The sequence below is a fragment of the Protopterus annectens genome, chromosome 3.part0 (genome assembly GCF_019279795.1).
Source record: "Protopterus annectens isolate FY-2018-M chromosome 3.part0, PAN1.0, whole genome shotgun sequence".
In the NCBI taxonomy this organism is placed as follows: domain Eukaryota; kingdom Metazoa; phylum Chordata; order Ceratodontiformes; family Protopteridae; genus Protopterus; species Protopterus annectens.
Window position 1 is genome coordinate 1833033122 of NC_056731.1, and position 18895 is coordinate 1833052016.

Sequence of the window (18895 nt, forward strand, 5' to 3'; positions counted from 1 at the left end):
ACCATGTGTCTTATTATAGATTACCTTTCTTTTCAGCTAATTCAAGTCTGTGAGTGTGATTGTCAGTTTGAGACTTTTTTCCTATTAGGAGAGTAAAACTTCAGTATTTGAAGGTGTAGTTTGCATGTTAGTATTAAGTTAATAGGTTTTAGAGGGATATTGGGGGTGCATTTGTTTTTTTGTTTGAGGGCTTTCAATAAAACAAAAAGTTTTATAATATGTGATATAGGTTTAAATGTATATGACAAGAAGCACCTGTATAAAAGTTCAACCTGCCAAACAGTGTATGCATGTAACAAGAAAGATAGAACTAGACAGTTAACAAAAGGTGGGAATAATACATTTTTAATACAATGATGCTTTCTTTAATGTATTTACATGTAAATGGCCTCACAGATAAATACAAACAAGAAAGAGTGGTGAAACTATATTAAAAATGTAGAGTTCAAATAGTTATGTTACAAGAGGCACACTTAGAACTGAACATGTAAATTTGATAGGTTCATAGGTTCATAGGTTTGGCTCTGATGGATCTAGATTTTTTGAGGTGAAGCATATTCATCAAATCTGGGTTTTTTGACATATGTATTGTAAAGCAGGGCCTCTCTGAGCAAGCTGAATAGAGCTGGAGTTCTTCAGTCTTCTTTCAGTCAGGCAGCATAGGATTTTTTTTGAGACCTTTTTCTTTTTTGATTTGGTGAGTTGTTGTTGTGGCTCCTCCAGCTGCTGCAAGTGTCGGGTCAGAATGGGGCAATGGGCTCAATCATTGGTCATGATGAGGATGAGTGATGAAGAAAGGGATGACTTGATCTAGATTGAATGAATGAGAGATTCATGATGTGGGGGCAATGTAGAAGGTCTTAACTAACTACTTTACATGGGGGTGTCGAATGACAGACTACTATCAACCTGGGTCCTGTCCCCCCTGATAACTTCTTCTTGTGTTGCCAGTGGATTGCTATTTGGTAGCCTTAGCCAGATCGAGGTAGGCTGTATGGGACTGCTTCCTCATCAAATGGCTGCTTTTGTGACTGTTTCAAAAAGTCAACCAAGTTTAAAAGGCATGATCTGCCTTTGAAAAAGCCAAACTGGGATCCAAAGTCTGCAATTCCCTATGTCTTATTTATGAGTATGTCTATCCCCCTGATCCTGGCAGATAAGGCAGAAGTGGTACCACAGTTGCAGTGCGCGCCTCCTGGGGCATCCAGAGAGAAGATAGATTTTTATTGAAAACAGCTGTCTAGCTGTGGTTTAATTAATTCCTCATTGATGGAGCACACAGCCGGGGACACCATCAGGTCCATGGATGCTGTGTTTTTTGGCTGAGAGCAGGAGCAGTTCTCACTCTTGCTGGGATGTTTGGGGGGCGTTTGGTTGTTTTAGATATCTGGGGAGGGGGAGGGGAGGGTTGGGAAGGTTGCACTGACCTGTCCAGTAATGTGTGTCAGTAATCTGTGTAATCTTCAGAATCTTCACATCATTTTTGATCATATCTGAGCATATCTGGGACATAATAAAGGTTTCTCTTATGATTGTCTTTGGCCTTTTAGCTTTTTTCTCTCGCAAATTTTCTTTTTTTTTTTTTTAATTTGCTTCTTAGTTTTTACTTTAGTGATAGTTTTACCTTTTCAATTAAGGATTTTTGCTCTATCTTGTAGTTGCTTCCTCTTTTGTTGTAGAGTTTTTTTTTATGTTGTTTGTTTTATGGCTGTTGGGCTTGGCACAAAGAGTCTTTGTTTGCTTGTGTTTGTTTGTTTTGCTTGGGATGTTTATATCCATGCAGTTGCAGAGCGCAGGTGAAGGCATTTGTAAGTGATGATTCAGCGGCTTGACTACTGTTTTTCCCTGGCTTCACGGGGGCCTTAAAAGGAGAGTCGTCTTCTTTAAGTTTGTCTTTTTCTTCTTTCTTTATCTTTGTGGTGGTCTTTTTTATTTCAGGTGGGGTGGGGTGAGGTGATTAGTTCGAGTCAGATCCTCACCAGTGAGGGGTACACCTGAGGTTGGTGCCGGTGTTGAACATCATGTTAAGTCCTGATGTGGGATGATGTTATCTGTTCTCTCGTCTCTCCAGTTGTGGACATGGCATTGAGTTTGTGAATTCCAGGAACTTTTGGGCTGGGTGTCCTTGATGAATATGATACCCCCTCCTTTCTTGGTATTGTCCAGATTTTGGGGCCGAACGCGCATGATGAGAGGTAAAACCTGATAGCCCCGGCTCTCAGGAGCCTGCTGCTCTGAACTGTCACAGCACGTCAGCTGGTATCACAGACATGAGAGAGAAGGCCTCGAAAAAGTCATTTTGATTTAGAGACTTCTGCATTGAGCAGCATTACCCCCTTAGTTTTTTTTTTTTTTTGTTCTAGGTAGGGTAGGTTTGGAATGAGAGCCTGCTAAAAAGGCACCATGCATATGGTGTGTAAGAGCCTTTGCCAATATCCGAATCCCAGGGTGACAAGTATTGGCCCGTCTCATGGCTTGAAGCGGCGTGTGGCATCCATGCATGTCCAGACAGACGAACCAGACCTTTGAACAATTTGGGTATGCGTTTGTGTTTTAAAGCTGATCATCTTATCTATCTATTCTTGGCATGATCTTGCTTGTCATAGGATACGTTTCAAGGTCAGGGTCATACCTGCTCTCCGCCACCTGTCTGAGAGATCCAAATGACTGAATCATATTTGTACCTGCTGCTGAGAGACCTGAGTGCGCGCTATGGTGGCGGATAGCTAGCCCCACAGGCAGCTTTACTGACCTTCTCCTTACACAGTCTGGTGAGCGACGCCAGTGTGTGTGACTATGGAGTCACCAATGAATGACTAGTGTGTCTGGTGTTGTGGCCTGCCTTTGACTGGACTGTTTGACACTCTGACTGTGAGGTGTAGAGTGTTGCAGGTGTATTTGTGTTCTGGTTGTGTGGTTGTTTGGGTTGGTCTGCTGTTGGCCTCTGCTGTTTTGATTGATTTTTTTGAGTGTTGCCTTGTAGTCTTTGAGGTTGTGTGTTTATGTGTATGATTTGGGGGTGGTATGTGTGTGTGTGTGTGATTCTCCTCCTGACTATGTATTTGTGTTTTGTGGGAGGAGGGAGAGGGTTGGTTCAGGTAGGCAATTGTGTTGTATTGCCAAATATTCTGAGTTCACCAGCTGAGCAGGAGAGAGGAGAGGACACTGATCCTGATCCAAGAATAAACAAAAAAAAAAAAACTTTAAAAAGATTTTAACTCAGCAAAATACCTGGGACAAAGGAAAATAGGAATACTTATATTAATTGCAAGAGGAGTTTGAATAGTGATAGAAGAGGATAAAATGATAATGGCAGATTTGTAGTGCTAAGGGGCTACTGGCAAGGGAAGAGGATTATACTGGCCTGTATTTACATTCCACCTAAAACTGCTATAATGGAACTTAAAAAAAATCTGGGAGAAATCAGTTTTCAGCAAGGAATATTATTTGTAGGTGGGGACTGGAATTTGATTTTCAACAGTGAAGATGTGCCTGGCGGGGGGGCAGAAGGAAAAATATAACAAAGGAAGGTAGATTTTTGAAGAAATTTATGAAAATATTTGTCATGGAAGATGTGAATTCAGTAATAGGAGTTCAAAGTGAATTTAAGTATTATTCCCCAAGATATAAAAACTAGAGTTGGCTAGACAGAATTTAAATTTCACAGGAACATGTGCATTTAATATCCATGCAATAACTATTTCAGATCATACACCAATAACAGCTAAAATAAAAACACGCGGTAATGAAATAAAAGCTAGACATTGGGGCTTTCCCACCTATTTGTTGAAAAGAGAGGAATTTAAGGAATGGGTAGTGGAGATTATTCAGGAGCTGTTAGAGAGGATAGAAATTTCTTCTGAAAATATAGCTAGGGAGTGGGATAAAATTAAGGTGGAGTTTAAAATATGGTATAAATAAAAAAGGGGAGTTATGGTTAAGAAGTAACAAGAATTATTTAGAGAGACTGACAAATGTTAAAAGTATTGCACAATAGGGGTAATCGCAAAGAACAAAGAGGATCAACTACAGAATGCTAGGCAGAAAATAAGGGATTACCTAGATAACATGCACAAGCTTAGAAAGATTGCTGTTAAGCAACTGGTTTTTGATAATAACACTAGAGCATAAAAACTTTTAGCACAATGTCTCAGGCAACAGAAAGTAGAAAGGGCTATCTCAAAACTTAGGGAGCCTATAACAAAGAAGGTAACAAGAGATGATGTAGAGGTATTAGAAATATTTTGGAAATTCTATGAGAGTCTCTATTAATCAGAGAAATATGAAAATCAACAAAAGATACAAATGGAAATGTTTATGGAAGAATTAAATATGCCAAGGTTACAGGTAGATGAGGCTCAATAACTAATTGTTATGATAGCAGGAGATGAGATAAAACTTGTGATGTGTAACCAATCTATAGGAAAGACCTCAGGAATAGATAGTATTCCTGTGGAAGTCTGAAAGCTAGAAGGAAAAAACTGATAAAGATCTGGAAGGTTTTGTTTAGCAGTATTTTAAGAGAATGAGAAGTACCACCATCCTGATGAAAGCAGTGGTAGCTGTAACACCTAAAGAGAGTAAGGATTCAGATCAAGCTTCATACAGGCTCATGTCAATACTAAACCATGATTATAAAGCATTCATGTCTATAATGGCTAAAAGAATGGTAAAAGTAATGCCAATACTGATAGATATGGATCATTGTGGTTTTGTGGATGGGAGGCAAACATTTGACAGCATTATATTGATGATCTAGAGGGAAGCAGAATGTAAGAAAATACCACTGTTGTTGGTGATTCTTGATGCAGAGAAAGCATTTGACAGAGTAAGCTGGGACTTTATGAGCAGTGCAATGGAAGCTTTTGCATTTCCTGAAAAAAAAATATAAGGCTGATTAGGAGAATATATGAGGGATTGGAGGTGAAAATTAAAGTGGGTGGGTCCTCTCTGATCATTTTTGCTTGAGAAGAGGAACCAAGCAGGAGTGTCCTCTTTCCCCTTTATTATTTAAGTTATATTAAGAACCACCGACAATGAAAATAAGGGACACAAAAATTCAAGGATCTAATTGGTATGGTAGTCAAGAAAAGATGGCTTTATTTGCAGACAATATTATTTTGTACCTGACAAAACCAGAAAAGACATTACAGTGGTGTGTAACATTTTGAGACAGTTTCAAATATTTTCAGGATAAAAGATTAATGAAGCTAAAACAAAGGCAATAGCAGTAAATTATGTTCCCACACATGAATTGGTTCAGGGATTCCCATATTTATGGGGACATGATAAAATGAAATATTTAGGAGTATAGATTAAAAATGATTCTAGTGTGGCAGCTGAGGATATGTGGAAAGAGACTAAACAAAAGATAATGCAAAAACTGATAAAATGAAACTTTGTTATATGGATATTGGTAGTAAGCTACAAGCAGTTAAATGTTTTTAGTCCTTTTGGCCTTATACACAGGTCAGGTATATTTTTATCAACTAGAGGAGAAGTTGTGGGTAGCAATTAATAAAGAGCTGAATGACTTTATCTGGGAGGGGAAGATGGCAAGAGTCAAGTGGGATAATTTGATTCTTCAAGTAGAACAGGACCGAATGGGATTACCCAATTTGAAGGGGTATTTCAGAGTTCCACAGTTAAGACTCCTATGTATAGCATAAGCAGAAAACTATAATTCAAAGTGGAAAGAGATGATGAGGATGAAACATGGGGGAAGCTCAAGAAACAAGGAGAGACTGGATTTTGGATGCTGACCTAACAGCCATGGCATGGCATTTATACTAATTTTGATGAAATTAATATTAAATAATGATATTTTTATATTAGAATATATTGGTTACTAATGGAAATAGAATATACCAAGTCTGAATACACTATTACACTTGCCTCCTACAATTAACTTGAGCTACAAAATAAAGCATGCATGATTGCTTTTTCAGTTAAGATATACATGCTTAGGTGGCTAGTAATGTATGGAAGTGCAATAATTTTAATAAAATCATGTTCATTTGTGCTGTATACATACCCCTTGCTTCTCTAAATCTTTCTAATTGTTCAGCATGCATCTCCCTGTTTGCTGAAATCTCCCTAGCAGCTGAAAAATAAAGAAGGGGAAAGAAAAAGAGACATGAAAGCATTATGCATACCAAACTTGGCTATCTACAGCTTTCTGTATCACTCAATGTTGCTTTATCTGTATACTTACACAACTGTGGGATGTCAGCAGTCCTAAACATGTCCAGCCACTTGTTGAGTTGTTCCTGCTCACACCATTTCAAGTCATTATAATGGTGCCTGCATTGCTCCCTAGTATGTGGCATGCCACTCACACTGGAGACACCCTTAACTAGACTGTTCCAAGCCTGACACTTATACTCCTCCACACCCCATCTTTGAGCCCTACATGTTGAGCAACAACATTCCTAGCTCCTGCCATGTCTGCACAGGTAGAATTTAAAAGTGAAAGTGTTTTCCCCCAATCCATGATATCACATTTTACAGCCAGTGCACAAACTTGCACAACCATGCCAACCATGTTTGCATGCTGTTAAGTGGAGAGCAACATTGACAAAGAAGAATGCAGTTTATGAAATAGGAAGGATATTGTGACAGTTGGCATTATTTTATGGCTTGTCTGCTGCTATACCTGACAAAAGTTTGTCCAATGGTCAATACTGATATATTAAATGACTTGACTTTTAACGTCTATGTAAATTAGAGAATACATATACTTAAACACAGATGATTTTCCTTATTGCCACATAAGAAGTGTTTGTCAGACATGGTCATTAATTATATATGCACATTAAGGGGTGAGTGGTGATACACTTCAATTAAATGTGCATGTGTTTGACTTGACAAGGTCCTGGTTTATGTATTCTCAGATGCAGGAGTAATGTGTGACAATATAATGGAAATGCATACACTTATATTACTTTCAGAGTAGATTTCTGAGTTCTGAGTCAAACCACACAATACATTCTGTTTTACAGCTACTGTATACTTGTGTTATGTGAGTTGTGTAGATGACTGTCAGTAAAGTATGAAGTCCATCCCAGAGCAGAAAAAAAATTTAATTACAGAATCTTAATTGTCGTGAAAACCCCAGTTGCACATATAATTCATATTATAAATGTATGCTCAATCAACCTGCTATGCATAGTTATTGCTATGTATAATTATCTTTATATTGTTATTTTTGCTATAAATTACAGTGGAACACCATTTAAAAAAATGGAGTGTACTGGATTACAACCTTAGCTTGTCTGTGCTGTGGATACGAACTTACACCTGGTACCACAGGCAAAGCTAGGCAGCACATCTGTCTTTTACACTCAGTACTGTCCAGAGTGTTGAGCACCACGCAACACCACCTAGATGTTTGTTTGAAGAAAGGCGAAAAAAGTAATAATGTTTCTTTTTTGTCAGCAGCAGTGAACCCTGTTTGCACACAGGTGAGCAACATGCTAATATTACAGAAAAAGATAATATATATAATTTTTGTAAAGAATGTTTATGATCGTTTATCAGTAAAAAAAAATGTGGGACTTAAACCATGGTCAACCGTTACAAGGTGAGGTACACAGACAGTTGATTCACACCTGTAATTTATGCTGTCATTATTATCCTAGGTGCTGACTGCCACTCAATGTCTTTAAGCATGATTGTGCTTCATAAGGCAGCTGATATTTTTTGAATATTTACACATTTCATAGTGTATGCCCTAAATCACAAGCCACACAAATATTAATAACAAAAAAAACCTGTTTAACACATGATCAATAATTGCACAGCTCTGGATTTGAACTATCATAGTAATGAAATTACAAACACAGTAGGAGTGTATTAGCTCTCCTTGCCACAGGCACAACTTTATAGCAGCAATCATATCATGTGCATACAAGCAATTTACATTTCCTCTACAGTATTAACAGGACATACACTTGTACATCCTCATTTGGTTGTACAGGTCTGGCTTTCATATTTAGTGTAATAAGTGATTGCACAACCATTTATAAATGTGCTTGCACAAATGCAGTTCTGTCTTCTCTTTGCATTGTGTTCATTCTTCCCTTATCTCTGCTGTAATCGTAGATATGCAGTCTATAGTGCATTGTGTATCATTCTTTTTAACTGTATGATAAAAATACATGACAGTGAAAATATTTTTCAGAACAGGAAGGTTTGCCTATTATTGAACATAAATTATAAATGTGTGCTCTTTTGTTTCATTTAAAAGCTCACTGAAGTTAGTTCCACACTTTTTAAGTATAACCTCACCAACACACCCACTGTAGTGAAGGTTGTCTGAATTGCTGTTGTGTTTGCCTTCTTTCTCATACTTAGCATTCACAGTTGCAAGCCATTAGTAACTAACATTAGTGTAGAGCCTACACTGTGTTTGCATCTGCTACAAAAAGTCAGAAGTTTGGTATTCAGCAATTCTAATGATGTCACATGCCATTTGCATCTTTACTATGCTCAGAGGGCTGAATCTACACTACAAAAAAGTAACAATGTAGCTAGGGAACTTGAAACTGATGTGACTTGTGTATTTGAACAAAACATAAGTCTGATATTCTTTTGAAGGTGATTTATCTGTAGAGAAGGCTTCTAATTTGGCTAAGGTATGCTTGTCTTATTCAAGTACATTCTAGATTCAGTAAAATGTTAAAAATCTATTTATATAACCAGAGGACAATGGAACTTTTAATTGTATGCACTTCTTAATACTTCATTGTTGACATAGGCATTTTGGCAGGCATTTACATTTCACATATAGACAGATTATAAACTTTAATCACCAGTATTATTTTTACAATTTGGTTTCACAATACTCTATGCTATTGGAGAGAAATGTAATGTATGTGTCACTGACATATGTGTTATGCTTCTGAGATGGCCCAGGTCACCTCCAGAGGAGTGGTGGGCACAGTGAGAAGTGACTGCCAATTATACATTGACCTTTCTGCTGTAAATGTGTACACATCCTGGTAACTGTGTGGAAAGCATATATATAATTAATTCTGTGGTATTCCTTGGTTTGTATGAACCTTCGTTTTTATTTATTTTAGGGGTTGAGGAGCCACCTTCCATTGTGTTTTACAATAACAAAAGTGTATTTGAAGTGCTTTTCTGTTGAAAATGTCTAGGCATTCTGATACTTTAGTGGACAACATGCATTATGTAAGTGGTACTCATTGTCTTGATCAGTCCTTGGTTTGCGTGTAAGGGGGAGGTGGGACAACCACATAACCTTCAGTTTTACTAAAGGAAAAGTGTGTTTCCAGTGCTTAATGTAGTTATGTGAAATTTATGTGTTATATCCTTCTCTGTTTTATATCACAAAGGATTATGGCACCCAAGCCTACAAATTCATATAAACCCCCTTTTAGTGACTCTGAAAATGAAGTGATAATTCAGGCTTTCAGGTGCCATGTTCTGCTTGAGAGAGGATGTGGGTATACAGCTACCAGAATGCAGATTTAGAACCAGTTAGTTAACAGTGTAAAAGTAGAAGGAGGTTGCAGCAGGAATTATGATTAGGTGTGTCATCAGGCCACTGATATGATTTCATCAGCCCAAAGGAGAGCAGCTGCAGTTGCCCAAGAACAGCTGTCTACAGGGGTGGCCATGCTACCAAGCCCCTACTGACATGAAACGAAGACTTCCTGTCCACTGCCAGAGATCCAGATGGCTCAGTGGAAACTGCAGATATTGGTGCTGATGCGGTTGGGAGGACAAGTGTGTCCCAGGATCAGCTTCCAGATACGCTTACATATGGCAACATTTATATGTGCTTGTAGAATAAAATATATAATTTGACTAATAGTTCCTTGGATTTTTTTCTGTACCTATTGATAAGTTAATAGTCATATAATACAGTTGTTCAGTACACATGAGTGTGGGTGGACATGTTAGACAAATTTCTAGCCATAGCCAAATTGTGGGTGAGGTGCCATGCAGGAGGGTTGGTTGGGGTGCTTAGAGGAGGCCTGTTGTCCATCCCCTCCACCTGATCCTGATGTGTCATTATGTGCCACTCCATGTATGTTTAGGGCCATCATGGAGGCACAGACATGTTGCACTACAGCCACCAAGGGCATGCTTGGGGTTCTAAATGTGGCACAGGCTGACATGAATGACTGCCTCTGCTGGGCAGCCAATTCAATGGATCAGATGAATGGCATAATAGAATAAGCAGTGTCTGGATGGAAAATCTTCTGGGAGGGGAACTGCATCCATGTGGCCATAGGTCAAAAGCATCATCTGCTGTTAACCAATGTGGCCATGCCTGATCCTGTTCCAATAGTGGCATTACTTCCATTGCTCCATCAGTGGTTGAGGTGTCCACACCCAGACATGGTGGCCCATGGGGTCATGGACCTAGACGTACTTAAGAGGAAATCTCAACTAGTAGACATTGCTTGTGTTCCGGTAGCGCCAGCACATCTGACCACGGGCATGGACATGCCAGTGCAACTCCTATCAGGGCCAGTTCTCACAGTCGGGGGCAATGACAATGAACTGATACCTCTACCATACACCTGTCACACCTGTCTGACATGCCAGGATGCAAATCTAGCACAGAGTTTGGCTGTGTTCATGCAGATACTCACACACACACATTTCACATCAAGTGCCCATACAGACACACACACACACACACACACACACACACACACACACACACACACACACACACACACACACACACATAACAGGTACATGGGCTATATGTGAGGCTTGTAGGTCATTCTGTCTCACTGGCCATTTGATAATTAGCTATATTTCTGCCTACCTGTCTTTCTGACTCACACACACTCATTACTTTTGTGTCATCCTTGGCCTCCTGCCTCCCCCCAAAAAAATAGCACCCTGTGCAATCAATGATAACTGTGCCATAACCTTGTTTCTATCTTTTGGATTCAGGGATACATATGTATTTTTTCTGATGTACACAGTACATAGCTGACTGAGTGCTTAGTATATATGTGCTGGTGATGCTATTTTGAAAATTGTACTGCTTTCTTACAGCCCTTTTACTGTTGTGGTTAATACCTTGAAGTCATTGATACATTGGTACAGCTTATTGCCCCGGTTGTAAGAATGTAGGGATAATTACAGACTTGGGAATGATTTTTGTATTGTGTTTGTTTTTGATACATGAGGCCTATTAGCTGATAAACAGTAGAAATCTATTGACTTAAGTCAGTGCTGTCACATATTGATGTCATTGCTGGACAACTCACACACTTTCTATTTAGGTAGACTTGCAAGTAACAGTATGTAAGTATCTGCCATTCAGCTGTGCTCTTACCCATTTATTTTCCTGTTCCATGTTCAGCACTTACCTTGATAGTCCTACAGTTACAACTGTTTTAACTTGGAGCTGACTCTATGCACTGCTAGCATTCCACAGCCATTACATGGTTAAGTAATAGCTGTGAGCATTGCTTGGCATCAATTTTACTGCATGTATGTGCATAGGCTGAAAGTTGTACCCCTTAGGTGGTGAGCATATGGGCTATCCATTGCCTCTTGGTGAGGGTGAGGGCATATTGTGCACTCATATGTCTATTTACACCACAGTGGCTGGTGGTTCCCCTCTAACTCCTCACCTGCATGTGGCTGTGGTGATGTTGCCAGTGGTGATGGAATGTGTGCCCTTTCCCCTTGGTGTTCCTGTTGCAGCTATATTCTCAGGATAATATTGTGTAGGATAGTACAGAGAGTGAATATTTCAGCACAAGTACAGGGATAATACTGCAGGACCCCCCCCCCCCGCCCCGATGTATCTAGACACTGAAACCATGACTTCAACAGCCCAAATACATGTTCTATGATATTTCTTGTTTGAGCGTGCTCCTCATTATATTCTTCCATGAGTGTGCATTTCTGATGGGCACCATTAGCCATGGTTGAAGTGCATACCCTGCATCACCCATTAAATGGCCTTGGGGATATCCACCCCCCCCCGAAAGCCTCTGGTAAAGCTGAGAGTTGTGCCAGATATGAGAGTTGTGGTAACTGCTGGGGTTGCCAGCACACATATTCAGGATGATTCCCTTAGCATTACATATGACCTGACATTTAATGGAGTGGAAGCCTTTTCTGTTTATGTAGACCCTTTCCTGTTCCCTGGGTGGTGCTTTGATCTCAATGTGCATGTATTCTATGGCACCCAAGACTTTAAGTAAGTGCACTATGGGGTAGAAATCCTGCATTGTTGTAGCTCTGTCCTCAGGGGTACAGAGAAATATATGTAGTCACTGGCATGCTGTAGCATATCATTCAGGAATTGATGTAGGATCCTGGTTACTGATGCCTGTGACACCCCCAGCATATCCAGTGTTGGTCTCTGAAAGGTACTTGTACCTAAAATTCTAAGTGGTACACATAACTTGGTCTCCTCAGGTATTGGTTCCCCTTGGTTTGCCCTTGGTCTCAGTTGAGGATGACAGAGGTTGCAGAGTTTCTGTAGTGTGTCTCTATCCACCTTGTAGTGCTCTACTATTTCTATCTCATGCAGATCATGAAAAGTTAAATGAGGTCTAAACACCTTTCTCCTTCGTAGCAGAGGTCTATTAGCAGCAGTAGCAGCAGCATAGACTTGAGCTTCTTGCACATACACATTCAGAACAGCAGTAGCAGCCCCTAATATTCTTTCTGTGTAGTATAGTTTATGTGGCTATATTTCAATAGGTTTTGGAATTTGAAGACAAAACCTACATTGAATGTATACAACTGCTTTATAGCTTGTTAAATAGCTCTTTCATCTTGGACTGGTTTATTAACATACAATTCAGCTGTTTATGCTATAATTAGCATGCCACAATGTTTACTGGGTTTGTGCAGTTCTATACACTGTGTACAGTTGCTGAATACACATTGGCCCACTACCATGTGTGCATCACACCATGATACACACACATTTTTTTGTGAGCCGTGCAGAATTTATTGAATTCAGCTCTATATTTTCTGAGAGCATACAAGCTGTTTTTCATATTTGTGTGGGGAACAGGGATATGAAAAGAACAAACGGCAATCAGTGTAAATGGTAACACAAGCTATACCATGCACATTAATATGGGTAACCTTGCTATGAGTACAGCTGTCGATTTGCGGCAGTCGTTCCTATCTGGAGGGTTAAGCTTCATTTTTTTGAAGATGTACATAGTTTTCTGTGTTTGTTCTAAGTTAATAGGGGATGTGGGTGTTTTGAAAATGTATTCTTTTGCTTGAAGGTTCATTTCTCATTTAAAAAGTCTTGAAAATGTATAGAATAGATTCAAATTGAGATGAGAAGAAATGACTGTACAAAAGATCAGCCTGCTAAACATTACTGTGTGCATATAACACAAAAGTTAGATATTAAACCATTTTTTTTATCTTACCTTTAAAATTTGCAACAGCTAATCCAAGACCACTAATTACTGCAGAGCCCACATTCTGCCTATCAGTAGTCATCTTGGGATTAGTGCTTCTGTTTTGCACCTTGTGAGAGTAGGAGCATAGGGGCATTATTTTCTGGTGACTGCTGATCAGAGGAAAGCCTAATAACTGCTTTATAGGTGCCAGCTTAGAATCTGTGCTTATATTTTGCTCCTGGTGAGAGAAGGAGCAGAGTGCATTGATTCTTGACTGTTTCTGATTGGACAGTGAGTGTCTGTGTTTGACCTTTCTGATTGGTCTAGTTGCTATTCAAGACATCTACCAGGAAACGATTACAACAAGCCTATAGAGCCTTGCATCATCTGGAGCAAGACTGTGGATCACTAAACAGGCTGTGGCCTGCTTCTCATCTTGTGATTGGTGATACTATTTTGCTTCTGGTAAGAGAAGAAGCAAAGGGGAATTGCATCCCAGCAGTGTGAAGCAATGGTGAGCTTAGGACTAGTAGTAGCCAGGCAGTAGCCACTCGAGTGACTCCCCTCTTTTCACCATTCTTTATAAGCTAATTATTTCTTTTCAGTAAATACTACTTGACTTCCTGGTGTTTAACCCAACTTCAGAATATCTGCCTTAATACTTTATTCATAAATCATCAGAGTCCACATATTAGTTTCCCATCAGGTGTTTAGCATTGCCCTGTATAGATGTAGACAAAATTAAGTTGATACTTTTCCTGTAAAATCACCACTGAAATTTCACTAAAATCTAGTTGCACACATCATGACTAGGTTGCAGTGACAAGCACTAACCCCAAAGTTACAGACCAGATACTCCTGACATTAATTTATATTCTCACTCCAACTGTCTAATCAATAAAAAAAGAGTCTGTTGCCATGGATTTGAACTTTCCCACTATCACTGTTACCAGCATGGTAAAGATGGGCATCTTGAGACAATGTAGAAATTGCCTAATGTTTACTGACAACCAGTTAATTCCCAAACAAATCGATATGGTAAGTGAGAGATGCATTTATACAATGTCACTGGAGGCAAAGCTGTCACATAATAGCACTCCTAATGTCAATAAGATTGTCAGTAATACACATGGTGCAGTTATCACACACAATTCAAAGCAGACACATAGACTCACATATGCTGAGGCACTTAAATGTAAGCTTCCAAAACCCCAAAGATCTCCTAGATGAAGTACGCATAACAAACACCCTCACCAGCCCTGAATGTACTCTTTCAAAACATCACCCATATCGACACATACAGCCATCTCATGGAGCCTCTGACTCTAAGCCCATAAGGCAAGCCACTACACAATCCAACATTCTGGTCATTGGAAACTTGATTGTGAGATACACTGATTGCCCTCTCTCCAGGCTGAGTAAGGAGAAAGTCATGGTCAGTTGCTTATCAGGGGACAGGATCCACCACATTGCACACACAACCAGGTCATTGGACCACAGGTACCAGTAAGACATAGCCATAGTCCATGTTGGTGTAAATTATGTGAGATGTACCTCCCTAGACTATTTGAAGAAAGACATCATTGAGCTCTTGAAATATGGATCTCAGGCTGGTATGAGCCTAGTAGTGAGCAGAATATTATCTTCTGCATGAATGATGCCATAATACAAAGAAAAGATGACAGACTTTAATAACTGGCTCAGTTTCTGGTGTCATTCTAAGGTGGTGCAATATTTGTCAGCATGGAAGGAGATAATCAACAGACCATTCTGCTTTACCAGGTATGGTTTGCACCTCTCCGCTCTAGGCTTTCAAATATTAGTTAAAAGATTGTCCTCCCCCATAGTGCCTTTTTTAGGCAATGCCAAACTGAAATTACTTCCATCATAACAAATCAAAACCAAGAAAATCTAAAGGTGTTACTGCTCAGTGCTAGGAGTCTAAACAAAAAACTCCACTTCCTAGAAGCTCGATTCACCCTAGAGAATGCTGACTTCTGTGCAGTTACTGAGACATGGTTTAAATTAGTGGAGAGCACACAGACAGTACAAGGTTATGATAACTTTCACACATTTAGACTAGCTAATACACAGACAGGGAGTAAAGGTGAAGGTGTCTCTATTTACATAAAAAATAAATATACCTCAATGCTGGTCAAACAGGGCAATGCACTTGAGCTTCTCCACAGTCAAATCACTATAGACAAAATCCCATGCAACTTGCTTGGAAGCTATAGGTCCACCTCTATGACCCAGGAAACCTGTACCATGTATTTAAACTTATTGGAAACACTCACTATCCAACCCAATACCATATTCACGGGTAACTTTTATTACCCCATTATGAACTCGGAATCATATACAACACCAAATGTTCAGACACAAAGATTCCTGGATCTTGTAAACACAAACTCCCTGGACCATATTGTCAGTACACCAACCAGGGGGTGCAACCATACTGAATTTGGTCCTCTCTAATATAGGAGAGTACTGCAGACCCCCTAGAGTAATGTCTTCTTAGGTAATGTCAGACCACAAAATGGTCTCCTTTGAAGTAAAAATAAAATGTGGACACCCAGCTAACCCTGGAATATACAGGAACTCCTCTAAAGCTAACTTCCTACTATTAAGTGATAACCTGGCAACATTTTGAGAGACCCCATAAATCCTGAGAACACTGCTGCCTATGCAGAAGTGTTCACAGAAACCCTATACAAGCATGTTAATAGCTGCATAGAAGCAGCTGTACCTACCAGGAAGAAGTACAGTACTAACTCAAAAAACAAACCTCCCTGATGAAATCACAACATTAATAGGTTGTATAACAGAAGGAAGAAAATCATGGCAAAATTTGGAGGTGCAGCACCCAGCAGGATAAAAGCACTCTCATCAAACTAAACAAACAACTTTCCCATAATATAAATAAACGTTCCCACACTGTGGAAAGTATCACATATAATTCCCCTGCACAAAGGCGGACCCTCCACAGAACTAACCAATTACCACCCCATAGCTATTCTCTCTCCACTCTCCAAAATACTAGAGAGATGCATACACTCTCAGGTCTCAGACTACCTCCTTACTAACAACCTCCTTTCCAATACTCAGCATGGTTTCTGACCAAACCATAGCACCACCACTGCCTTACTCTCCTTTACTAACATTACCCTTTAGCATAAAAACAATGGCTATCTCTCCTCTGCTACTTTCCTAGACCTAGCTAAAGCATTTGACATGGTCCCACACAAACAACTTATCTCTGTCCTCAATAACCTATCCTTCTCTCAATCAGTCACCAACTGGTTTCAGAGATACCTGTCTGGCCACCAACAATCCATTGTATGGCAGAATAACATATCTCCCCAACTGCCTGTCTCCATAGGGGTTCCCCAAGGATCCATCCTTGGACCCCTACTCTTCTCTGTTTTCACCAATAATCTAGCCTCTGCCACCAAACATGGCACACTCATACAATACACAGATGACTCAACCATCATCTGCTCAGCCCAGTCTCTACCCAAACTGCAAAAAGTCACACGGGAAGCCTTTTCCTCTGTTGAAACTTGGTTATCTGATGCCCAATTAATACTCAACCCAAACAAAACTAAACTACTCATTTTCCAACCCACCAAACATACTCAAAACAACTCTCACTTTAACATCACAACAAAAGACAACACCACAATATACCCAACTGAACACACCAAATTGCTAGGAGTGGAAATAGACAACAAACTAAAATTTGACATTCACATAATCATGACCATAAAAAAGTCCACAAAAAACTGAGAGCGTTATACAGAAATAAGCAACTTCTCACCAAAGCAGCAAAGATTTCAATAGCAAATTCCTACCTTATTTCCACCCTACTTTATGCCTCTCCAATATATACCAACCTAAGGCAATGCTACAACAAAATTGCCAAATTCGTCACAGGGGTATCCTACCATAGTCACCACTGTCTCTCACTTGCTGAACTGGGCTGGCTTAAACTCCCTCACCTCCTTCAATGGTATCAACTCTCACTCGCCCACAAACTAGTAAACCATCCTCTAAATGTCCCATCCCTCCAGAATCTACTCCAACCCTATCACACCACCAGACCACTAAGATCCAGCAACAAAAATCACTTGCAGATCACTAAAGTCAATAACTCTGCTGGTGAAGCACTATTCTCTTGCACCATAGCCAAATTATAGAACTCCCTCCCATCCACAATTACCTCCATACCATTATGCACCCACTTCAAATCTTTACTAAAAGCACACTTAAAAACATGCTGGCTATGCCCTTGCAACTCCCACTCTAATATCACCCACCCCATCCAACCACTACCTTTCCTTCCACTCCACTAACTACCTTGATTATAACAAGCTCAGATGCTCATAAGCCTAGTACTTATTATACAGCAGGAACTTCTTATTGTAACATTTGTTAATGTCTATTATGTACTTCACAGATAAAGATTCTAGTTGTCTACTGATGTACTATGTTCTTCATCTGTAAATATGTTGTAAGTCATTGCTATGTTAAATTGTTAATCGCTATGTAATCCAATGTAACTACTGTCTGTTTATTTTAACTGTGGAGCTTTTCTCCCCGGGTCTCCCCTGAAAATGGACCTACGTCCAGTCGGACACACCCAGTCAACAAATGTAAATAAATAAATAAACAACTCAGAGGTCAAATAAAGTCTACCAAAGCCAAATTTGAGGTAAAGTTGGCCTCCCAGACCAAGAACAATCACAAGGCATTCTTTAGCCATTTCACACTTGTGTACAGAACTCATTGTTAATGGAGCCACCTATACTGAGCCAGAAGATATAACAAACACTGATCGACACATTCATCTCCAACTTTACCCCTCTCTTCCTCTCAACCTTCCTTCAGGAAAAAACATCAAATATAACTCTCCCTGCTATCAGTAGGAAACAGGTCCTTAATGTTGTCTCTAAGACCAAGAATACTGCATCAGTGGGGCCAGAAAATATCCCAAGATGTCTTCTAAATAGCATGAAACATGACCTATCAGACCCTCTGAAATTCCTATTTAACTGTAGCCCCCAAAAAGGCTTTGTGTCTCATAAATGGAGAATAACAACAGTCATCCCTCTGCACAAAGGTTAACCATCTACAGACCCTGGAAACTACAGACCCATAAGTCTCACTAGTGTCATATACAAAGCCATGAAAAGAATGATCATGGAAATGATCAGTAATGACATAGGAAACCTCCAGACACTGGACCCAACCCAGTTTGGTTTTGTCAAGGTCAGGTCATGCCTACTCAACCTGGTGGACTTATTCGAGAAGGTCAACAAAGCAATGGGTGAGAGTAAAATGGTTCACATTGCCTACCTTGACCTGGCCAAGGCATTTGACACAATACCCCACTCGGTCATTGTGACAAACTCAACAGGTTAGGTACAAACCCTTATGTCATCCAGTAGATAGCCATCTGGCTCACAGACAGGGCCCAGCAAGATATAATTGGGAAGTCCACCTCTACAAAGATG